The sequence below is a fragment of the Microtus oregoni genome, unplaced genomic scaffold (assembly GCF_018167655.1).
Source record: "Microtus oregoni isolate MIOR12 unplaced genomic scaffold, Mior012 000010F_ref0000083, whole genome shotgun sequence".
Lineage (NCBI taxonomy): Eukaryota > Metazoa > Chordata > Mammalia > Rodentia > Cricetidae > Microtus > Microtus oregoni.
The window spans coordinates 52,399,084-52,423,217 of NW_024543069.1; positions in this window are offsets into that span (position 1 = coordinate 52,399,084).

The window sequence follows — 24,134 nt, forward strand, 5'->3', positions numbered from 1 at the left end:
ATTTTAAATAGCAGATTAATAGATAGTCAATTTTTTTGTTGTTTTTTTTTTTTTCGAGACAGGGTTTCTCTGTAGCTTTGGAGAATGTCCTAGAACTGGCTCAATAATCCAGCTTGTAGTCTTGTTAGGATGTCTAGATATACAAAGACATATTTCAGCTTGATAAATAATCTTCAAAACTTCAAAGACTTACAGAATTAGGCATTTAAAAGGATTTAAGAACTTAGACTTTTCTCGACAGTGAAATATGGCTGCTTTAAGAGAGGTTTCCTAATTCAGCATTAGTGGTAAAAAACCTTGCAGCTCTTTTAAGAATCTGTGCCTCTTTCTAAAACCAAACATTAAATGGAAAAGACATAGAGCAAAAAAAAATGTAAATATAGAAAATATACAGAGAATCTGGATACTGTATGATATTGTGTTGTCTTTGAATTGTTTGCTAAGGAAGGAACAACAACTGCTAAAAGACATTTGATTGTATATGTTGTTGGAATAATCTAACCTATATATTTTGAAAATGCCTGGACTTGAAAATTTAGGTTAAAATATATGTTACTTTGGAGAAAGATTTTGTCTTTGTTTCTACGGGTAATGAGAGACTGCGGATTCATTCTGAGTTAAGAAAAATAAGGTTTGAATAAAGAAAGCCCCTTGAAGAATCTCAGATAAGAGCCTCACATATTTTTTGATTATGGTCAAATAGGACATAACCATAATCCTAAATTTTCTTTGGATCTTCAAAAGATTATCAGTGCCCCCATCAGCAGGAAGTAGCTTAGAAAACTATGCTCACATTACTCCCAAGTGGATTATGGCTATTTGCCTTTGGTTAGCAGACAATAGGGCAGACATGGTGGAGGCAGGGTTGTGTGGAACAAAGAAGCCCCTGCAGCAGGTGCTGGAGATGCCCTGTGCTCCCTTCCCGGACAGTCTGCCCAGGGATGGCACACATCATCCATCTGGATGGATCTCCTCAGCACAGAAACAGGAACTCCTTGTAGTCCAAGGACCCACAGACAAAAGGGTGAACTTGGGGGGATGGCAGGGTCATGTGGATGAATCCTGCTTTCACAACCATTCTGTTAATCCATGTCTTTCTGTTGGGGAATTTAGTTCATTTGGTATTGAGTGATCAATGACTGATGCCCGTTAATTTCTGTTATTTTGTTTATGTTGTTAGAGGCGGTGATGGTAGTGTGTGTGTGTGTGTGTGTGTGTGTGTGTGTTTTCCTTCTCTTGATTTTTCTGGTGTGAGAGTATTTACATCCTGAGTGTAGTGAGTCTTTTCTCTGTCCCACCAGCCAGCTCCCAAATCATGACTTACTATTAATTAAGAATGTTCAGTCAATCACTTAACTAGCACTTACAACTTAAATTAACCAATTTTTATCAATCCAAAAAATCAATGAAACAAAAAGCTGGCTCTTGGAGAAAATCAACAAGATTGACAAACCCCTATCCAAACAAATCAAATGGCAGAGAGAGAACACACAAATTATCAAGATCAGAAATGAAAATGGGGACATAACCAGAGACACAAAGAAAATTCAGAGAATCATTAGATCTTACTACATGCTTGTATGCCACAAAATTGGAAAATGTATAAGAAATGGACATCTTTTTAGATTAGTACCATATACCAAAATTAAGTCAATACCAGGTGAACAATTTAAATAGACCTGTAAGTCATGAGGAAATAGAAGCTGTCATAAAAAACCTACCTCCAAAAAAAAAAAAAACAAAAAAAAAACAAAAAAAAAAAAAACTCAGGACCAGATGGTTTCAATGCAGAATTCTACCAGAACTTCCAAGAAGAGATAATACCTATACTCCTTAATATGTTTCATAAAATAGAAAAGAAGAGTAATTGCCAAAGTCCTTTTATGAAGTACAGTTACCCTAATACCAAAACCACACAAAGACTCAACCAAGAAAGAGAATTACAGAGAAATCTCACTCATGAACATTGATGCAAAAATTCTCAATAAATTACTGGCAAACCGAATCCAAGAACACATTAGAAAAATTATCCATTATGATCAAGTAGGCTTCATCCCAGAGATGCAGGGCTGATTCAACATATGAAAATCTATCGATGTAATCCATCTTATAAATAAACTGAAAGAAAAAGCTATATGATCATTTTATTAGATTCTGGAAAAGCATTTGACAAATTTCAACACCCCTTTATGATAAAGGTCTTGTAGAGATCCGGAAGGCAAGGTTAATACCTAAATATAATCAAAGCAGTATACAGCAAGCCAACAGCTAACATCAAATTAAATGGAGAGAAACACAAAGCCATTCCACTAAAATCAAGACAAGGGTGTCCACTCTCTGCATACCTCTTCAATATAGTACTTGAAGTTCTAGCAATAGCAATAAGACAACATAGGTAGATTTTGAATTGGAACGGAAGAAGTCAAACTTTCGTTATTTGCACATGATATGATAGTGTACATAAGTGACCCGAAAAATTCTACCAAAGAATTTCTACAGCTGATAAACACCTTTAGTGATGTGGCAGGATACAAGATCAACTCCAAAAAATCAGTTGCTCTCCTATACACAAAGAACAAAGAAGCAGAGAGGGCAATCAGAGAAACATCATCTTTCAAGATAGCCACAAATAGCATAAAGTATCTTTGGGTATCTCTAACCAAGGAGGTGAAAGATCTATTTGACAAAATCTTTAAGGAATTGAAGAAAGAAATTGAAAAGGACACCAGAAAATGGAAGGATCTCCCTTGCTCTTGGATTGGTGGGATCAACATAGTAAAAATGGCAATTATACCAAAAGCAATCTATAGATTCAATGCAATTCCCATCAAAATCCCAACAAAATTCTTCACAGACCTTGAGGGAATAACAATCACCTTTTATGGAAAAACGAAAAACCCCGTATAGCTAAAACAATCCTATACAATAAAAGTACTTCCAGAGGCATTACTATCCCTGACTTGAAACTCTATTACAGAGCTACAGTAATGAAAACAGCTTGGTATTGGCACAAAAACAAAGATGTTGACCAATGGAATCTAATCGACCACGCGGATATTAATCCACAAACCTACAAACACCTGATTTTTGACAAAGGAGCTAAAATTATACAATGGAAGAAAGAAAGCATCTTCATCAAATGGGGCTGAAATAACTGGATGTCAATCTGTAGAAGAATGAAAATAAATCCATATCTATCACCATGCACAAAACTCAAGTCCAAATGGATTAAAGACCTCAAAATAAATCTGACCACACTGATAGAAGAGAAAGTGGGAAGTAGTCTGCAACACATGGACACCGGAGACCACTTGCTACGTATAACCCCATTAGCACAGACCATAAGAGCAACAATGAATAAATGGGACCTCCTGAAACTGAGAAGCTTCTGTAATACAAAGGACACTGTCACTAAGACAAAAAGACAACCTACTAAATGGGAGATCTTCACCAACCCTGTATCAGACAAAGGTCTGATCTCCAAAATATATAAAGAACTCAAGAAACTAGACATTAAAACTTTAATTAACCCAATTAAAAAATGGGGTACTGAACTGAACAGAGAATTCTCAACAGAAGAATTTCAAATGGCCAAAAGACACTTAAGATCATGCTCAACCTCCTTAGCAATCAGGTAAATGCAAATCAAAACAACTTTGAGATGCCATCTTACACCTGTCAGAATGGCTAAAATCAAAAACACCAATTATAGTCTATGCTGGACAGGATGCGGAGTAAGGGGAACACTCATCCATTGTTGGTGGGAATACAAACTTGTGCAACTACTTTGGAAATCAGTGTGGTGGTTTCTCAGGAAACTGAAAGTCAACCTACCTCAGGATCCAGCAATTCCACTCTTGGGAATATAAATATTCCCAATAAATGCCCAGCCATACTACAAAAGCATTTGTTCAATTATGTTCATATCAGCACTATTTGTAATAGCCAGAACCTGGAAACAACCCAGGTGCCCCTCAATAGAAGAATGGATAAATAAGATGTGGCACATATACACTTTAGAGTTCTACTCAGAGGTAAAAAACAATGACATCTTGAATTTTGTATGCAAATGGACCAAAATAGAGAACACTGTACTGAGTGAGATAACCCAGACCCCAAAGAAAAATATGGTATGTACTCACTCATAAGTGGATTTTAGCCATAAACAAAGGACATTGAGCCTATAGTTCTTGATCCTAGAGAAGCTAAATAAGGTGAACCCAAAGAAAAACATTTCTTATCCTCCTGGATATTGGAAGTAGACAAGATCGCTGGGCATAAGTTGGGAGCACGGGGGGGGGGGGGGCAGAAGGGGTTGGGGGAAAGGAAAGATGGGGAGAGAGAAGGGAGGAGGGGAGGTTTGGGGAGAGCTTGGGGAAATGGGATGTTTGAGATGAAGGAAGGATGGATATGGTAGCAGGGAAGAAGATATATTAACTAAGGGATCCATTTTAGGGTTGGCAAGAGACTTGGCTCTAGAGGGGTTCCCAGGTATATAAGGGGATGTCCCCAGCTAGGTCCTTGGGCAGCAGAGGAGAAGGTGCCTGAACTGGCCTTCTCCCACAGCCACACTGACGAATATCTTGCATCTCACCATAGAATCTTCATCTGGCGATGGATGGAGATATAGACAGAGACCCACATTGAAGAACTGGACTGAGCTCCCAAGGCCCAGATGAAGAGCAGAAGGAGGAAGAACATGAGCAAGGAAGTCAGGACTGAGAGGGGTGCATCCACCCACGAAGACAGTGGGACTGATTTAATGGGAGCTCACCAAGGCCAGCTGGACTGGAACTGATGGAGCATGTGATTAGACCAGACTCTCTGAATGTGGCTGGCGATGAGGGCTGACTGAGAAGCCAATGATAATGACACCGGGTTTTGTCCCTATTGCATGTACTGGCTTTTTGGGAGCCTAGTCTGTTTGGATGCACACCTTTCTAGACCTGGATGGAGGGGTAGGGCCTTGGACTTCCCACAGGGCAGGGCACCCTGACTTCTCTTAGGACTGGAGAGGGAGGTAGAGTGGGAGGGAAATGGGGGAAAGGGAGGGGGTGGAAATTTTAAACAAACAAACAAACAAACAAACACTGAGGAAATCCAGAGAGTCCAAGACATTTTATTTCCAACAAATTGGAAAACTAAGAAGTGGTATAATTTTCTCACTAGATACCACTTGTGAAAATTAAAATCAAGATAAAATATACAATTTAAACAGATCTAGATCCTGTCATTGAGATCTTCCAACTAAGAAGAACCCAGGGACAGGTTGTTTAAGTGCAGAATACCATACTTTCAAAAACAGCTAATGCCAATGATTCTCACCTCTCAAGTTATTCCACAAAATAAAAGCAGGAGGAACTCTGCCCAATTTTTTTTTTTATGAGGCAATAGTTACCCTGATGTCCAAAACCATGTAAAGACTCAAAAAAGAAATAGAATTATGGACCAATATAGTATGAACACAGGTGTACCAAATAAAATACTTGCAAACTTAATCCAAGAGCACACAAAAATCATCATCCACTATTATTATGTTTCATTTAAGAGAGGTAGGGAAGGCATATTTATAATACATCAATAAATTTATAATACATCAATAAATTTAATCCAATGACATAAATTTTCCAAAAGACCAAAAACCATATGATCATCTTATTAGATGCAGAAAACACCTTTGACCAAACCAACATCTGTCTATAATAAAAGTCCTGAAGAGATTATGGATACAAGGGACATATCTCAACATAATAAAGGTTTTCTTTTTTAATTGATTTTTATTGATCTCTACATTTTTCTTTCCTTTTTTCTCTTCCTTCTCTCCCCCTTCAACCCTCCCACAAGGTCCCCATTCTCCCAATTTACTCAGGTGATCTTGTCTTTTTCTACTTCCAATGTAGATTAGATCTATGTAAGTCTCTCTTAGTGTCCTCATTGTTGTCTAAGTTTTCTTTGCATTATGGTTAAAAACTACCTGTGAGTGAGTATATGTGATAATTGTTTTTTTGTGTGTCTCACTCAAAATAATGTTTTCTAACTCCATCCATTTTTCTAAAAAAATTCAAGATGTCGTTATTTTTTTTCTCATGTGTAAATGTACCACATTTTTCCTTATCCATTCTTCAGTCAAGGAGCATTTAGGTTGTTTCCAGGTTCTGGCTATGACAAACAATTATGCTATGAATATAGCTGAGCACATGTCCTTGTGGCACAATTAAGCATCCTTTGGATATATACCCAAAAGTGGTATTACGGAGTCTTGAGGAAGGTTGTTTCCTAATTTTCTGAGAAATCACCACACTGACATGCAAAGGAGCAATACCAGCTTGCATTCCCACCAGCAATGCAGAAGTGTTCCCTTTTCTCCACAATCTCTCCAGCATAAATTGTCATCAGTGTTTTTGATCTTGGCCATTCTTACAAGTGTAAGATGGAATCTCAGAGTTGTTTTGATTTGTATTTCTCTGATGACTAAGGATGTTGAACATTTCCTTAAGTGTCTTTCAGCCATTTTATATTTCTCTGTTGAGAGTTTAAGTCCGTACTACATTTTTTTGGATTATTTGTTTTTTGATGCCCATTTTCTTGAGTTCTTTGTACATTTTGGAGAGCAGCCCTCTGTACAATGTGGGACTGGTGAAGATCTTTTCTCATTCTGTTGGATGTCATTTTGTTTTGTTGACCATGTCCTTTACTTTACAGAAGGTTTTCAGTTTCGGGAGGTCCCATTTATTAATTGTTTCTCTCAGAGTCTGTGCTGCTGGGGTTATATTTAGGAAGTCATCTCCTGTGCCAATGTGTTTAAGTGTACTTCCCACTCTCTTTTCTATGAGGTTGAGTGTGACTGGTTTATGTTGAGGTCTTTGATCCATTTGGACTTGAGTTCTGTGCATGGTGATTGATACGGGTCTATTTTCATTCTTCTACATGTTGATATCCTGAAGTATCCTGAAGACAGTCACTTCCCAGGTAACTTCGTATTACAAAAGAAGAAGAAGAAGTATATTTGCATATCCTGACCATCTGTCAGGTTGGAATGGATATACTTGTATGAGCCATCTTAATGTCAGAAGAACCAAGTAATCACATCCTGAGTCAGGCTGCCTAGCTATACTTGTCAATCATTTTGAACCACCTCCAAACTCTCTGATAGACAAGGTACAAATAGCTTACATTTTTGGGCCTCTGCAGTTATGGATGGGAATTTCTGTCTGTTTCCCCTTCTCAGTACTAATATATCATCCTGCTTGAACTCTCCTGCTGTCACTGTCTTTTGTGTGTTCTTATGTTCACCAGTTCTGCTGTATATAGAAGACACTGTTTATGAGTCCTTTATCACCTCTGACTGTAACATTCTTTCTATCTCCTCATCTTCATAAATCTCTGAGCCATAAAGGCTGGGGATGAGTTCAATAAGGCATCCATTTAGGACTAAATGATCCAAGTATCCTGTTTTCTGCACATTTTCTAGTTAGCTATCTCTTTTTTCCTTACAATATACAGTGAGAGGAAGTTCTCTGGTGGGGATTGACTGATATGTTGATGTAAAGTATAGCAATATGCCATTAGGAGTCATTTTATCTTCCTATAACAGAATAGTAGCAGTAGAAGTGGGTTTTTTCTTGCGGCCTATGTCTTATCTAGTCTCAGATTTCTGCTACTTTATTAGTGTGATTCATAGGTACCCTCTCCTGAAGTAAGCATTAAAATAAATTAAAAAGTGGTTGGTAACTTCCATCACATGTGCCCATATTGCACCAGTATGTTTTTCATACAATTCACTGTTGTAGTAGGAGTGGCGGGGTGCTTCCCGCCACCCGGCTGCCCACATGGCTAGTTTATGCCCCGAAATAATTACACGGAAACTGTATTCTTTTAAACACTGCCTGGCCCATTAGTTTCAGCCTCTTAACCCATTTCTAATAATCTATGTAGCACCACGAGGTGCGCTTACCAGGAAAGATCTTAACCAGCATCTGTCTGGAGTAGGAGAACCATGGCGACTCCCTGATCCAACTTCTTTCTCCCAGCATTCTGTTCTGTTTTCTCTGCCTACCTAAGGGTTTTCCTATCAAATGGGTCTAGGCAGTTTCTTTATTTATAAGAAATCACTCTCACATCAATTCACAGTTCTAAATTGCAGAGTTCATAGCTGGAAGCTATTGGGGATTACCTTTTTCCTCACATGGTATCTCATACATACATTTTCTATCATATTCAGAGTGGCTGCTCTTATTTTGGAGTATTGAGTTTAGTTTTATTCAGGGTTATGTATATGATTCTCTCTGGTTGACCTAGTATCATTTGTTGAAGCTGTTGCTTTTTATTTCAGTGTATTTTTGGCTTCTTTGTGAAAAATAAAGTGTCTTTAGGTATGTTGAATTATTCCTGAATATTAACTTCAAGTCCATCATTAAACAAGACTACCTTTATCTTGATATTAAGAGGTAAATTCCCCAGTGAATAGAGGTTAAGTAGAGGGAGAAGCTCCCAAATGTGGTCTGTAGTGAGACTAAGTATAGCCTATCCGGACTGAAATGAAGAGGTGGTAGGTTTCTGCATTTGTACTTAGAGGTGGAGTAGCCAGAGGATGGAGGTAGGCTAGGAGAGAAGTTCCTGCAGGCCAGCTACAGTAGAACTCAAGTGTGTACTTTAAAAATTATTTAAGACCTAGCTTATGAATGTTCTACATAAGTAGTTTAAGTTGGCTTTTTTGACAAACTTTAGTGTTATTTTTCCTTACCCATACTTCCTTTTTTACTTTACCTCATGCTTTCTACCCATTTAACCCTTTCTGATCCATTGTTCCCATATAACCCAATATACTGCTGTATTCAACATTTCTTCCCCTTGAAAATGCTCCTTTTCTACCCCTTAGTCATTTTCTGATATTTAATGGCATTTCAAATTAAGCACATATATTTAAAGAGTCATTTTTGTTATTGTTTGTGTTTTGAGACAGTGTTTCTTTGTGTAACCCTGATTGCCATGGAAATAGCTCTGTAGACCAGGATAGCCTCAAACTCACAAAATCTGCCTTCCTCTGCCTCCTAAATTCTGGGATTAAGGGCATGTGAGACAACTACAGAGTATTAAGAGTCTTATCATTCACAGAGGAGGGAAAACATGTGGTTTCTCTCTGTCTACATATGAGCTATTTGACTCAAAGTGATTGCTTCCTGCTCTTGGTAGTCAACTGAAGTTCAAATTTTCAATCCTTTCAATAGCTGAGTAAAATTCCATTCTAAAAATTTACCAGTTTTTGTCATCCAGTTATCATTTGATGAATATTTAGACATTTTCTTGATTAACATTGATGAGAAGGTATCTGCAGAGTAGGTTAGAGTAGGTTACAGAGTACAGGTGTTTTCTAAGGAATAGTATAGTTGAAGCATGTTGTAGGCTTCTTTCTTTCTTTTTAAGCAACTTGCACACCAATTTCCATATAGTTGTATGAATTTGCATTCCCATAAGGAGTAAACCATTGTTCCCCATTCCCAACATTTGCATCAACATTTGTCATTATTTGAGTTATTTACCTTATCATAAGGGCGATATAAAATCTTAAAATAAATTTAATTTAATTTTTTCATTGTTCAGGTGGCTAATGATGTTAAAAATATTTTAAAATATTTTTCTTTGTATGACATCTTTTGAGAACTCATTTTGTCTATCCACAATTTTGATTTGAATTGTTTACTTTCTTAATGTTCATATTTTTTATTTTTTTACATATTCTAGACACTAATTCTATGGCAACTAGCAAAGGCATTTTTCCATATTGTAGGCTACCTCTTTGCTCAGATGATGGTATCTTTTACTGTTCAGAAAATTTTTATTTCATAAGGTCCCAATTATAATTTTTGTTGTTTTTTTTTTTACTGTACTATTGCCATGTTGTTTAAAAAGTACTTTCCTTTACCAAGGAGCTTACATGAATTTCCTAGTTTTATCCTATAGAAGATCCAGAATATTGGAGATATGTGTAGGGTGAGAGATAAGGATCAGATTCCTTTCTTGTACACATAGTGATCCAGTTTGAACTGCAGTGTTTATTGAACATGATATATCTTCTCCACTGTGTATACCTTGCTTCCTTGTCCAAAATCAGGTGACTTTAGAAATGTGGGATCATATGAAGACATCAATTGTATTCCTTGGATAAGTGAAGCTTTTTATTCCAGTAAAATTTTTGTGTTTATTAATTCACTGCAGCATAATTTGATGTCTGTTGTGGTGAAACCCCCAATATTTTTTTGGTGTTTTTGAGGATGTTTAGTATTTAAATTTGTTATGGATATTCTTAGTCATTTTTATTTCTGCAGGAAGTATAAAATTTATTTTAATTGCTTTGAAAAATTTATTGGATATTTTCATAACATTGATTCTGCAAACCCATAAATATAGGAAATTTTCCATATGCTAGTGTATTCAATTACTTTTTCAGTGCTTTGTACTTTTCATTGCACAAATCATTTAGTTCTTTGGTCATATGATGGAGGAAGGTCATTGGTTAATTAATAAAGAAACTGCTTGGCTTGATAGGTTAGAACACAGGTGGGTGGAGTAAACAGAACAGAATTCTGGGAGGAAGAGGAAGTGAGCTCAGACATCATGCTGCTCCTCTCCAGGGCAGACACCATGAAGCAAGCCTCCAGGTCAGACATGCTGAATCTTTCCCGTTAAGACTGGTGCTACACAGATTACTAAATATGGGTTAGGCAAGATAAGTCACCACCTCGTGGTGCTACACACATTAATAGAAATGGGCCAAGCAGTGTTTATATGAATACAGTTTGTGTGTTGTTATTTTGGGGCATAAGCTAGTCAGGCAGCTGGGAGCTGGGTGGCAGGAATGCAGCCCGCAGCTATTACTACAGTCATATATATTTGAAGGTTTTGTTTTTTTTTTTCTTCTTAGGCTATTGAGAATGAAATTGCATTTTTTAGTTCTTCTTTCTGTAGTTGTTATTTTTATATAATTTTATATAATTAGAATACTTGCCATCCAGACCAGCCAGTAAACGTGTGAGAAACCTGCATTAAGGCTACATCCCAACCCCTGCCATCCACTGGACTCTGTCCTCCCAAGATCTTCTCTGCCACTGAACTTTATGCACCTGAACATTTTCCCATGGCCAGTCCTCCCCTGCAATCCCAGAAAACTACATAGGCCTGGTGTAAACCATACCAGTTGGATAAAACAATTGCAGAGACTTCCCTTTCAATCTGATTTGATTGCCAAAGTGAATCATCCAGGAAATATGGGAAAACAAAGACAAAACCTAAGAATAATATGGATTGAAGGATAATCACAGGTCAAAAGCACAGAAAACATATTCAACCCTATCATATAAGAAAACCTTCCCAACTTAAAGAAGAACATGCCTATAAAGGTACAAGAAGTTTACAGAATGCCGAATAGGCTAGACCAAAAAAAAGTCCGCTCATTCCATAATAATCAAAACACTAAACATAGAGAATAAAGAAAGAATAGAAAGCATGTTGACAACTGCAAAGAGCCCCCTGGATGTTGGTGACAGTTCTGTAGCTTCGTCTATTTGTAGGGCTCTTAGCAATATAAACAGGATCTTCCCCTGATACATGAGCTGGCTTTTTTGAACCTATTTCCTATGATGAGATGCCTTGCTAACTCTTGATAAGGATGGAGAAACTTGGTCCTGCCTCAACTTGATATGCCATGCTTTGTTGACTCCCATGGGAGGATTTGTCCTTTCTAAGGAATGGATGGGGTATAGAAAGAAGGTGGGGAAAGAATGGGAAGAGAGGAGGGAAGGGAAAATGTGATTGGTGTGTAAAGTACATTTTAAAAAACTTAATAAAAAAAGAAAAAAAATGAGATGCAAAGAAAAAAGTCCAAGTAACATATAAGATATACCTGTCAGAATTACACCCAAACTCTAAATGTAGTTGCTAAAAGTAAGAAGGTCCTAGACAGACATTTTCCAGACCAAAAATGCTAGTTCAGACTACTATACACATCAAAACTTCCAATCACCATACAGGGAGAAAACAAGTTATTTCATGAAAAAAAACCCAAATTTTAACAATACCTATCCAAAAATTCAGCCCTGAAGAATGTACTAGAAGAAAAACTCTATCCCAAGGTATTTAGTTGAAAGCATCACTCCAGTCCCTCTCCATTCCAACCCCCTCCCCTGGGAGTTGCCTCTGTCCAAACTGTACCTCTGAGAAAGCTCATCAAATGGTGACCACTACTCAGCTTCCACAGGCTATTTAAACTTCCTCAAGGGAACAAACCCATGGTCTCCCCTGTTCTCCATTCCCTTTTTTGTGTTTTCCCAGGAGGACCAACCAGGAACACTGGCATTCATTAAACCTGGGCTTCTTCTAATTCAGTTTGATTTGGTCTCATTTGGATTATTGCATCGGCATAGAGGTTTGTTGCACTGGAAAAAAAAATTTTATATTTGGAGGTCTTACTGAGATAGGCTGTTTTTCCCACTGGCCCAGGGCTACACGTTGGAAAAATGACCTTCTTGCCCATGCTCTCCACAGGCTAAGATTGGCTTCATCTGGGTGAATCCTCCCTTGTCAAGTACATGACCCCTAGGGCCCAGGGCCCATGTTTGTTGGATCATCTGTTGATGTCATGGCCCACGCCAGGCACTTGATCCCACCAAAAGCAGCAAGGCGGTCCTCACTGAGATGAGATTCTGTGGGATGAAGGTGTCTGGCCACACAATACTCACACCCCTCTGTTTTTTTGACCCAAGAGTCTTATCACAGTGGACACATTGTGGTAGACTTGGCATAGAATTGTAAAAATGGACATATGCAATTCAAGGCCTTATCTTCAAAGGCCCTTCGACTGCCTTTTACAAAAATCCTTTAAATTGGTGCTATCTAATACCTAATGTAAAACAAACATGGCTCCAGATGCCCATGGTTTCTGGATTCTGTGCTCTTGCTCCCACTTACCTTCTCTGCTACCCTCCCTGGTTCTCCAGCTGTTCGCTGTTTGCCTCACACTGGGACTTTCTACATCAGATCTGTTTTCTCCCTGACCCCCTCTAAAACTGTATAGCTGTTCTGTCCTTTGTTTCTGTTCCCTCTTGTATTGTCTGCTAATCTGGTCCTTAATGTGTCCATATGTGTGCTTCCCTGGCTTCTGCTGCTTGCCTAAACCAGAATTTTTAAGTTGGTCAGCTGACACAGGTTGCTAAAAAGTGTTTTATTTGTCTGTCTATCAAAATAATGTGGCTACACTATGCTTTTATGTCTATATGTGTATGTATGTTTGTTTTCATAGTATACTTGTATTATTTCTCTCTGTGTTTGTGTGTGTGTGTTTTAAGATTTTTAAAACTTGTAACTCCAGATATCAGCTCTAAAAAGATACAAACACATGGGTAGCCACCATTTTGACCTCAGCTCTATCTTGGGTAAAAGGACCCACATATACTGGAACTACCAAGGAGACATTCTGCCTTCAAAATTCTTTAACTTACTAAAACATTTCTTTTAATCTTCTTTCATTTAATAGCATTGGTAAGCTGTAACTAATTGGGTAAAATACATGTCTAAATTTAGATTATATGTCTAATTTAAATATAACTAACAGGTAATGGTAACCAATTGTCAAGTGCCGTTACAAATCTGAGATTATGACATTTAACAAAAGAGCTTCTAACACAGAGACATGACAGCTCCTGCAGCATCCTATAGCTCTTCCAAGAATACACATGGTTACAAAAGATCTTCAATCTGGAGGCTTGCTTTTGTGTTTGACAAAGCTACCCACACAGCAAAATGCTGCCTTCCACCTCATTAGCCTCCTGGATTCTACACCAGGATCTCAATCGTATCATCCTGCCAAGACAAATATTTTAAATCTTCACCCCACAGGAAAATCTTTGGGCCTCTTGGACTCAGCAGCTAGCAGAAAGCACTGCTTCTAATGCTGGTGTTCTCTAAAGACTACAGAGAGACTTTGGATTGCCTGCATAGCTTAAAAAAATGCTGTCTTATTTCTGCTCATTTATCACTTCCGATTTATTTAATGGCATTTGATGATTTAAAATACTGGTAGCTCATTACTTCATTTGTTAAATTTCCTACTAAAAATACAAACAGGTGTGCCTCCTTCACAGGCTTCATAGTCCTGGATTAACAGGTTTAAAATGTATCTTCAAAGATCCAAAGTTTCCACTTCTCTTTAAATGTCTTCTAAATGTTCCTGTTCCAGTTGTCTTATAGATACATGCAGGTTCCTGAAAAAAGCTCTGTGCTATATAAAAAATCAGGTCTGGTAAAAAACTAACAGTTTCCAAAACCTATTTTAACCACACCCATTTCCAAGCATATATTACAGGTCACTCCTGTTGTCTGAGCAAAGACCAAATTACAAAGGGCCCAACAGACAATGCCAACACCTGCACCAGTTCCCAGGACTTCACCATTGTTACCAATTCTCCCAGCTCAAAAGGACACCTACCAACTAAAATCTGGTTCTAAAAGCTCATATCTACTCTCATGTCTTACTTATTCACCCATACCTCTCCTGTATAACCAGGGCACTTTTCTGTACCATTCTTTCTGGCAGTTAATGACCCTTCCCATGGCTAGTCCCATTCATAGGACCAATAATAACAATATATTTTTCTCTTAGCCACCTGCCTTTTCATTTCCCTCAAGAAACAGCTGCCTGAGGACTCCAAGATAACATACCTTTCCAGCTACACCTCTCGCTGAGCATGAGCCCACCAAATCCCAGCTCTTCCTTCTCTCACATCACCTCATGCCCACAGGAAATAACCAGACTTGAACCAGTGACCCCTTTATCCAAGAATCTAGAATGCTTGTTTGGAAGACATTACTGAAAAAGAGAGTTATAGAACAATCTCACTCATAAACATTGATGTGAAACAACTCACTAAAATAATGGCAAACTGAATCCAAGAACACATCAGAAATATCATCCACCATGACCCAGTAGGCTTCTTCCCAGAGATGCAGGGGTGGTTCAACATATGAAGATCTGTCAATATAATTCACCTTATAAACAAACTGGAAAAAACACACATGAACATCTTATTAAATGCCAAAAAGTTTTTGACAAAATTTAAAATTCCTTCATGATAAAGGTCTTGGAGAGAGCAAAGATCCAAGGAACATTCCTAAGTAAAAAAAAGGCAATATATAGCAAGCCAACAGCTATTAGAGAGTAGAAGCTTAGGCCCTGGAACATCAAGGTACAATAGAAAATATGTGGTCTTCCAAGATCAAATTCTTGGTGAAGGCCATTATGTTATAGTCAGTCTTGAATGTTTGGGACAGGATTCAAGATCTAGGGAAAAGTATTGAGTCATATACTAAAGTTACACAAGGCCCAAGAGAACCCTTCAGTGACTTTTTGCAAATGTTGACTAAAGCTGTACATATGGCCCTTGAACATCAAGGTATGATTAGAAGATATCTGGTTGCCAAAAATCAAATTTTTGGCGAGGGTCATTATGTCAGGTTATATGTGATGAATACATATTGTTCCTATGTTGTACAACAGTCTTGAATGCTTGGGACAGGATTCAAGAGCTAGAATTAAATCACATATTAAGTTAAACAAGGTCCAAGAGAACACTTTAGTGACTTTTTACAAATATTGAATAAAGTTGTACATATGGGGGTGACAGATCAAGAAGCTAGATGAGAACTCATTGAATTTTTGACTTTTGAAAATGCTAATTTAGAATGCAAGAAGATATTTGGGACTTTAAAAGTCACATCAATACCTAAGGATGAATGGATCTTACACATAGTTAATGTTGAATTTCTTAACTATAAAGATGAGTCTTCAGTTGGAGAGGTGATTTCCAAAGGCCTGAAGAGAAATCAAAATGCAAAACATTTTAATTGTAGTAGAATATGTCATCTGAAAAGAAATTATATGTAGGGCATTCCTAGAAATAGTATTCCACCCAGGAATGACCCAAATAGAATACCCCAACCTACTGGATTATGCAGAAGATGCGGTAAAGGCTGACATTGGACTAATGCATGGATATCAACAAGAGACAAACAAGGCAACCCTTTACCACCAGGGAATAACTTAGGGGCCTATCCCAGGCCCCCACATTAAACATGGTCCAGTCATTTCCCATCACTGTAGAAGAAATTCCTCTCAGAATAATTAGAGCATCCAATTCCTATTGTAAATAACCATGCTGCTATAAATGATGTATATTTTGGCAGACTTCTATAAATGATTAAAGACCAAAGCTAAGAGTACAAATAAATAACATTGTAATAGAGGTATTATTAGATACAGGTGCAGATGTGACTATTATTATTCAATAATAATGGCATCTAAATTGGCCTCTACAGGATGTAGATATTCAGTTCATAGGGGATTTGACAGTTACTGCCTGACTAATTCATCTATACTGGGTGGGAGTCATGTAGATTCAGATATTTCAGGTAGAAATAACAGAGGCACAAAAGAAATAGACATAGGATAGATTGGGGAGAACTGTCAGTGAATATTGCAGTCATGCATTTATTTTCCATAGCTCTTTCACATGTTGTCCCCATGCCAAAGGGGAGAACAAAAGACTTTTTTTTTAAAATCACAATAGAAGGAGGAAACAAGAATTCAAAGCATTGAGGAACAAATCATTCAGTAGCTAAACCTTAGGCTAAACATCCTCTTGTTTGACCTTGAAGGAGGAAAAACAAGCTTGAACTCTCTAACCCTAAGTCGTGATAGAATCAACCTACAAAATGGAGTCACTATGGAAACCCAGAGGTATTGGAAGTCTATTTCAGAAAAAACAAAGCAAGAGATGGGTTCAATTCATAGGGTCAGAAGGACAGAGGTAAAACCTGAAACCATATGTGGCTAATGTAGCAGTGCATCTATGGGGTTGTGATCTGTTGCAGCATTGGAATACTTAGATTAGCACTACTCCAGTATCAGAAGTTGACCATTAACTGTAGTAATAAGAGCGGCGGGGCTGCATTCCCAGCACCCCGGCTGCCTGGCTAGCTTATGCCCAAAATAACAACACACAAACTGTATTCATTTAATCACTGCTTGGCCCATTTCTATCTTGCCACTTCTAGGCTAATTCTCACATATTAATTTAGCCCATTTCTAATCATCTGTGTAGCGTCCCTAGGTGCGCTTACCAGGAAGATTCTAGCCTATGTCCATCCTGGGTCGGAGCTTCATGGTGTGCGTCTGCCTGGGAGCTGGTTGCGTGGCGTCTCTCTGAGGCGTCTGCTCCCGAGAGGAGAGCTGTCGAGTCTGAGCTCACTTCCTCTTCCTCCCAGCGTTCTGTTCTGTTTACTCCTCCCACCTATCTTCTAACCAATAAAATGGGCCAAGGCAGTTCCTTTATTAGCCAATGACCTTCCTCCATCAATTAACCAACTCATGTCTCCAGGAAGAATATTAAGGCACTATAAAAACAGTCACCAACAATTAAGGTTGTGCAAAAACAGCAAAACAGTTGTTGAACTCTCAGTGGTAACAATATCCCTACCCATTAAATGGTTAACTTACAAACCTGTTTGGGTTGGACAATTTCCTATGACATCAGAGAAATTAGAGGCTTTAGAACAACTAGTTCAGGAGCAGCTAAATGCTGAACATAGAGAAGACACTACCAGTCATTACTCTGGGAGACTGGAAAGATTTCTACTAAAGTACGAATTTCCTAGACTAGGGCCCTGTCTGTTGGGTTGGAAGAACAGAGCTGGGAAGGCCCTTCTTGTCTGAGTCATTTTATCTCTGATTACCCAGTAGGAAAGCTTCTATTGTTCTGATGCAAAGCTGGGTGGACAGAGCTAATGTGAGACCTTGAAAAGCCCTAAGAATCAGGACTACTAGTGAAAGGTAGCTTGTAGGTTCTTTTAAAGGACTTCCTCTAATGCAGCTCTAGGGAGCTGTGAAGATGGCCACAAACCGTGTCATGGAGAGTGTGAGGTCACTGACTGGAGAGCAGAGAGAGCAAGCCTATTGAGCTGGCAGAACTGCTAGAAGTGGGATGGACCATGAGCCAGACTGTGGTACTGTTGGGCCAGGTAGTGACCTGGAAAGTGGTCTTTGTCCCCTGAGCCTCACTGGGTATGGATTCCCTGGGGAGGTGGGGAGCTCTACACCCTGGCTGCAGAAAACTGTGGTGGTTGTAATATCACTATCCAGTGTGTATACCCAGAAATTGCTTTTGGTGTGTGATGGGAAGACAGACTGGAAAACTGAAGGCCTGGTTTCTAGAAGCTCTGAAGATTGAATTCCACTTTCAGATTTGTCTTACAAATAGTTTAGAAAGTGGTAGAAGGAGGTGATAGGGATCATCCCTTAGGAATACATGATTACAATGTTTTTAACTTTCTGCCATCACCAGCCACAATGACCTGATTCAGTGAAGCTCACTTCCAGTTTGATAACTTTTCTCTGGCCACAATCTGGCCATCTCTTGCTATGGCTCTGAAAATTCTCATGCCACCTTTTGGTTTCAACTAAACCCAGACTTCTGATGCCCACACACAAAACAATGTAGAAGAATAATGTAATGTCTGACAAATAAATTTGGGAATAAATTGTGGAATTTGTCTCATCTACCTGCATAACATCAATCATATCTGAGAATCTTCTGCAACTCAGAAAGCTGAATACTGAGCTTAATCAGCTGTTATTGTAGGGTCTGGATGGTGGGAATGTTGAGAGTAATGGCAGATGGTGGAGTGATGTAGGAAGTCCTACTGCTTGTGTTGCTTTCATTGGTAAATAAATAAAGAAACAGCCTTGGCCTAGTTGATAGGGAAGAACTTAGGTAGGCATGGAAAGCAGAACTTCATGAAGGCTGGGAGAAAGGAGGCAGAGTCAGAGAGAAGCCATGGATCCTCTGCCTGAGAAAGGCACTGGTTAGAATTTTACCTGGTAAGTCACTGCCACATGGTGACACACAGATTAATAGAAATGGGTTAAATTAAGAAGAATTAGCTGATAAGAAACTAGAGCTAATGGGCTAAGCAGTGTTTTAATAAATACAATTTCTGTGTGATTATTTAGGGGCGAAGCTAGCCGGGCAGCCAGGACAAACAAGCAGGTCCTCCCTCTCCAACAGTGGAGGTCAGTGTCATAGAATTTTAGTGGGAAATGGGCTAAGTAGGGAACCATGAAGGTAGCCTGGCCTACCTGTTTTGACAGATGTCTCATAGATTTTTCAGGTTAGAATCGATGGCTCCTGGGCACAATGTGCCTACCAGTTCCTGAGAGACTGATGTAGCCCCTCATACAGTGAAGTATTCAGGCTGCTTTTTGTTTCTCTGTATGGTCCTTTAGTTTTCAAGAAAGCATTGAACCTGGACAGGACAAGTGGCCTTAGACATTAATCTCATGTAGTCTGTACAGGTTACAAATTTCCTTGTATCCTGGCAACTCTATAACTGTATTGATCCTGGAAATAGCCATTATCTTTGATTTTTGATAAAGATGTAAAATTTCTGATTGTTTTCAATAAACAAGTCATAGTCTGATCTAGCTTTACCCCTACAGCCCAAGGCTGGTTTCATTCCTCATGGTCAAATCAGGTGACTTTAGTTCTTGCTAGTAAACACAGGAACTTAAAAGACACCATGAGAAAGTAATATAGATGTCATTTGTATATTTTTTTAAACTTTTTTTTTATTGAGAAAAGAAAAAAAAAACAAATTTCCTCCTCCTCCCAGCCTCCCATTTCCCTCCCCCTCCTCCCACCCTTCTCCCCCTACCCCAATCCTCTCCCCCTCCCTCTGCAGCCCAAAGAGCAGTCAGATTTCCCTGCGCTGTGGTAAGTCCTAGGTCCTCCCCCCTCCGTGCATTTCTAGGAAGGTGAACATCCAAACTGGCTAGGCTCCCACAAAGCCAGCACATTACGTAGGTTCAAAACCCCGTGCCATTGTCCTTGGGTTCTCATCAGCCCTCATTGTTCGCCATGCTCAGAGAGTCCAGTTTTATCCCATGCTTTTTCAGTCACAGTTCAGCTGGCCTTGGTGAGCTCCCAATAGATCAGCTCCACTGTCTCAGTTGGTGGGTGCTCCCCTCGTGGTCCCGACTTCTTTGCTCATGTTCTCCCTCCTTCTGCTCCTCATTGGGACCTTGGGAGCTCAGTCCAGTGCTCCAGTGTGGGTCTCTGTCTCTGTCTCCATCCATCACCAGATGAAGGTTCTATGATGATATGCAAGATATTCGTCATTATTGCTCTAGGATAGGGTCAATTCAGGTTCCCCATCCTCAGCTGCCCAAGGAACTAACTGGGGACCTCGGCTTGGGTATCTGGGAGCCACTCTAGGTTCAAGTCTCTTGCCAACCCTAAGGTGGCTCCCTTAACTAAGAACCGTGCTTCCGTGCTCCCCCATCCAACCTTCCTTCATCCCAATCCTCCCCCTTCCCCAAGCTCCCCCCATTCTCCCCCTCTCCCCCCCTCTCTCCCCATCTCCCCTTACCCCCATCCCACCCCACCCCCAAGATCTCAATTTTCTCCCCGGCAATTTTGTCTACTTCCCATAGCCAAGAGGGCAACTATATGTTTTTCCTTTGGTTCACCTTCTTACTTAGCTTCTTTGGGATCACCAAGTGTAGACTCCGTGACCCTTGTTTATGGCTAGAAACCAATTATGAGTGAGTACATCCCATGTTCATCTTTTTGGGTCTGGGTTACCTCACTCAGGATACTGTTTTCTATTTCCATCCATTTGCATGCAAAATTTGAGAAGTCATTGTTTTTTAACGCAGCATAGTACTCTAATGTGTAGATATTCCACACTTTCTTCATCCATTCTTCCATTGAAGGGCATCTAGGTTGTTTCCAGGTTCTGGCTATTACAAATAATACTGTTATGAACATAGTTGAACAAATGCTCTTGTCATGTGATAGGGCATCTCTTGGGTATATACCCAGGAGTGGTATTGCTGGGTCCAGGGGTAAGTTAATCCCGAATTTCCTGAGAAACCGAAACACAGATTTCCAAAGTGGTTGCACAAGATTGCATTCCCACCAGCAATGGATGAATGTTCCCCTTCCTCCACAGCCTCTCCAGCAAAGGCTATCATTGGAGTTTTTTATTTTAGCCATTCTGACAGGTGTAAGATGATATCTCAAAGTTGTTTTGATTTGCATTTCCCCGATTGCTAAGGAGGTTGAGCATGACCTTAAGTGTCTTTTGGCCATTTGAACTTCCTCTGCTGAGAATTCTCTGTTCAGTTCAGTGCCCCATTTTTTAATGGGTTAATTAGCATTTTAAAGTCTAGTTTCCTGAGTTCTCTATATATTTTGGAGATCAGACCTTTGTCTGTTGCAGGGTTGGTGAAGATCTTCTCCCAGTCAGTAGGTTGCCTATTTGTCTTGGTGACAGTGTCCTTTGCTTTACAGAAGCTTCTCAGTTTTAGTTGGTCCCATTTATTCAATGTTGCCCTTAAAGTCTGTGCTGTTGGGGTTACACATAGGAAGCGATCTCCTGTGCCCATCTCCTGTAGGGTACTTCCCACCTTCTCTTCTATCAGGTTCACTGTGTTCTGACTGATAGTGAGGTCTTTAATCCATTTGGACTTGAGTTTTGTGCATGGTGATAGATATGGGTCTATTTTCATTCTTCTACAGGTTGACATCCAGTTATGCCAGCACCATTTGTTAAAAATGCTTTCTTTCTTCCATTGTATACTTTTGGCTCCTTCATCAAAAATGAGGTGTTCATAGGTTTGTGGGTTAAAATTCGGGTCTTCTATACGATTCCATTGGTCAACTTCTCTGTTTTTATGCCAGTACCACACTGTTTTCATCACTGTAGCTCTGTAATAGAGTTTGAAGTCAGGGATGGTAATGCCTCCAGACAATCCTTTATTGTATAGGATTGTTTTGGCTATCCTGGGTTTTTTGTTTTTCCATATAAAGTTGATTATTGTCCTCTCAAGATCTGTGAAGAATTTTGATGGGACCCTGATGGGGATTGCATTGAATCTATAAATTGCCTTTGGTAGAATTGCCATTTTTACTATGTTGATCCTCCCAATCCAAGAGCAAGGAAGGTCCTTCCATCATTTGTATATTTTGGGTTCTAATCATTCTGATTTTCTCCGTGTTCTGAGAAATTGAGTAAGGAAGAATTTAAAATTAATGGACTAATTTCTTAAAGAAAATATTGCTTCTTTTTGCATGGTTATTACTGATGACTCATTCAGGTCTATATTCAAAAAGAAACAAGTGAAGTAGAAAGAAATGAAAAGTCTGTTTTGTACAGAAAAACTGCACTAGGTAGTTTCAGATGATAGTCAAGTGGTGAAAAAGAGGCAGGAATTTTCAAAAACTTTAGCACAAGTAAGAAGAATGTCTTTGCTCTGCATTGGAAGCCTTTTAAGATGCCACAGGGTTAAGAATCCATCCAGTTAAGTCTTTAATCCATGGAAGGAAGGAAGCAAAATGATTCCTAGTCCCAGGAAGTAACTTCATATAAATCCTGCAGCAACTGTCATCCAAGCTTGCTAGGGTCCATCAAAATATGGCAGGATCACTTATGTTGTACTGACTCTGGAGAAAAGAAAGATGTAAAATGTAAAGGTCATGGATTCTTCTGTGCTTTTAGGTCATCACTATTGTACCCATGTATGCTTGCAGGGTCAGAGCCCCAGTGTGTAGACTGTGAGAGTTCATTGTATAAAGCTGTAAATATGAAGCTGGGTTGCATTTGAGACCACTGGATTTGGAGATACCAAATATATAAGACATCTGCTGTGGAGAGTTGCATGTAGGGAGTGAAAGCAGCAACAGAGAGAGATGTGTGAGTAGCTGTAGAAACAGGGCTATCTACGTCCTTTGAAAACTAAGCTCCATGTGTCATAGACAGAATGACTGAATTTGGTGTTTGCCCTGCTTATTTTAGTCTTTTCTTATTCCAGCCTTCCATCATTGTTCACATTCCTTTCATTCATTTATTTTTTATTTTTTCAGTCGTGTCTCCTTCCTGAACTCCTCTCAGCACTCCAACCCTCCCCAATCCCATCTTGTTCTGTTTTTCTTTAGAATAGAGCAGGTCTTAGTTAAAAGTTTCTTCTTTGATGAAACATTCTGACCAAAAAGCAAAATGAGAAGAAAAGGGCTTATTTGGCTTGCCCTTCCATCTTGATGTTCACTATTATTGGAAGTCAGGCTTGGAACTCAAAGAAGGCAGTATCCTGGAACCAGAAACTGATGAAAATGCCACGGAGGAGTCCTGCTTATTGGATTCACATAATTTTCTCAGCCTCTCTTCTTATAAAAATCAATACTACCAGCCCAGAAATGGTACCATTATCAATAGGATTGTCCTTCCCCATTGATCAATAATTGAGAAAATGTCTCACTGCTGGATCTCGTGGAGGCATTTCCTCTATTGAGGCTTCCTCCTCTCTGATGTCTCTAGCTTGGTATCAAAGAGATACACAAAATTAGCCCATACACATTACAGTAAGACTAGGCACAAACCATCTTATCAATGTTGAATAAAGCGGCCAAGTCTGAGGCAAAGTGTCCCAAAAGCAGTCAAATGACTCAAAGGCATTGCACACATTCCTAATCTTAGGAATCCAAGGAGTATTTAGTGCACTATATTTCCATATCAACTCCCAAATGTCCCCCAGTTCTAGTCATCTCTTTCCATACTCTCTCTCCTCGTTGCTCCCTCCTGTTCCCATCCCTACCCACTCCCAGTCCATCCAGAAAAATCCATTCTATTCTCCATTCCCAGGGAGATCAATATCGCTCACCTCAAGCAGTTAGGGTGCAGCCTTGACAGGTTCATATGTTCCAGGTAGTGGATTAAAAATGCTAGGCAGACAAAACACAATTACAAAAGAAAAGGACAAAGACACAGAATACAGAGGGCAATCTAGTGAATACTGAATTTACCTGTGTGTATTTTTCATATGCTTTAAATATCCCTATCCAAAAGGTGAGAAGGAGGCAAAAGACTGCCTTACAATGATACAAAGAAGAAACAGAGTAATAATCTCTTCAATACCTGTAAAATAAGGTAATTACATCCTGAGTTAAGTATTCTGCTGCATTCATGCAGTGACCACACCTTAAGCCAAGCATTCTGTAGGCTTCCACATCCTGGGTCAGACCTCCTGTCAT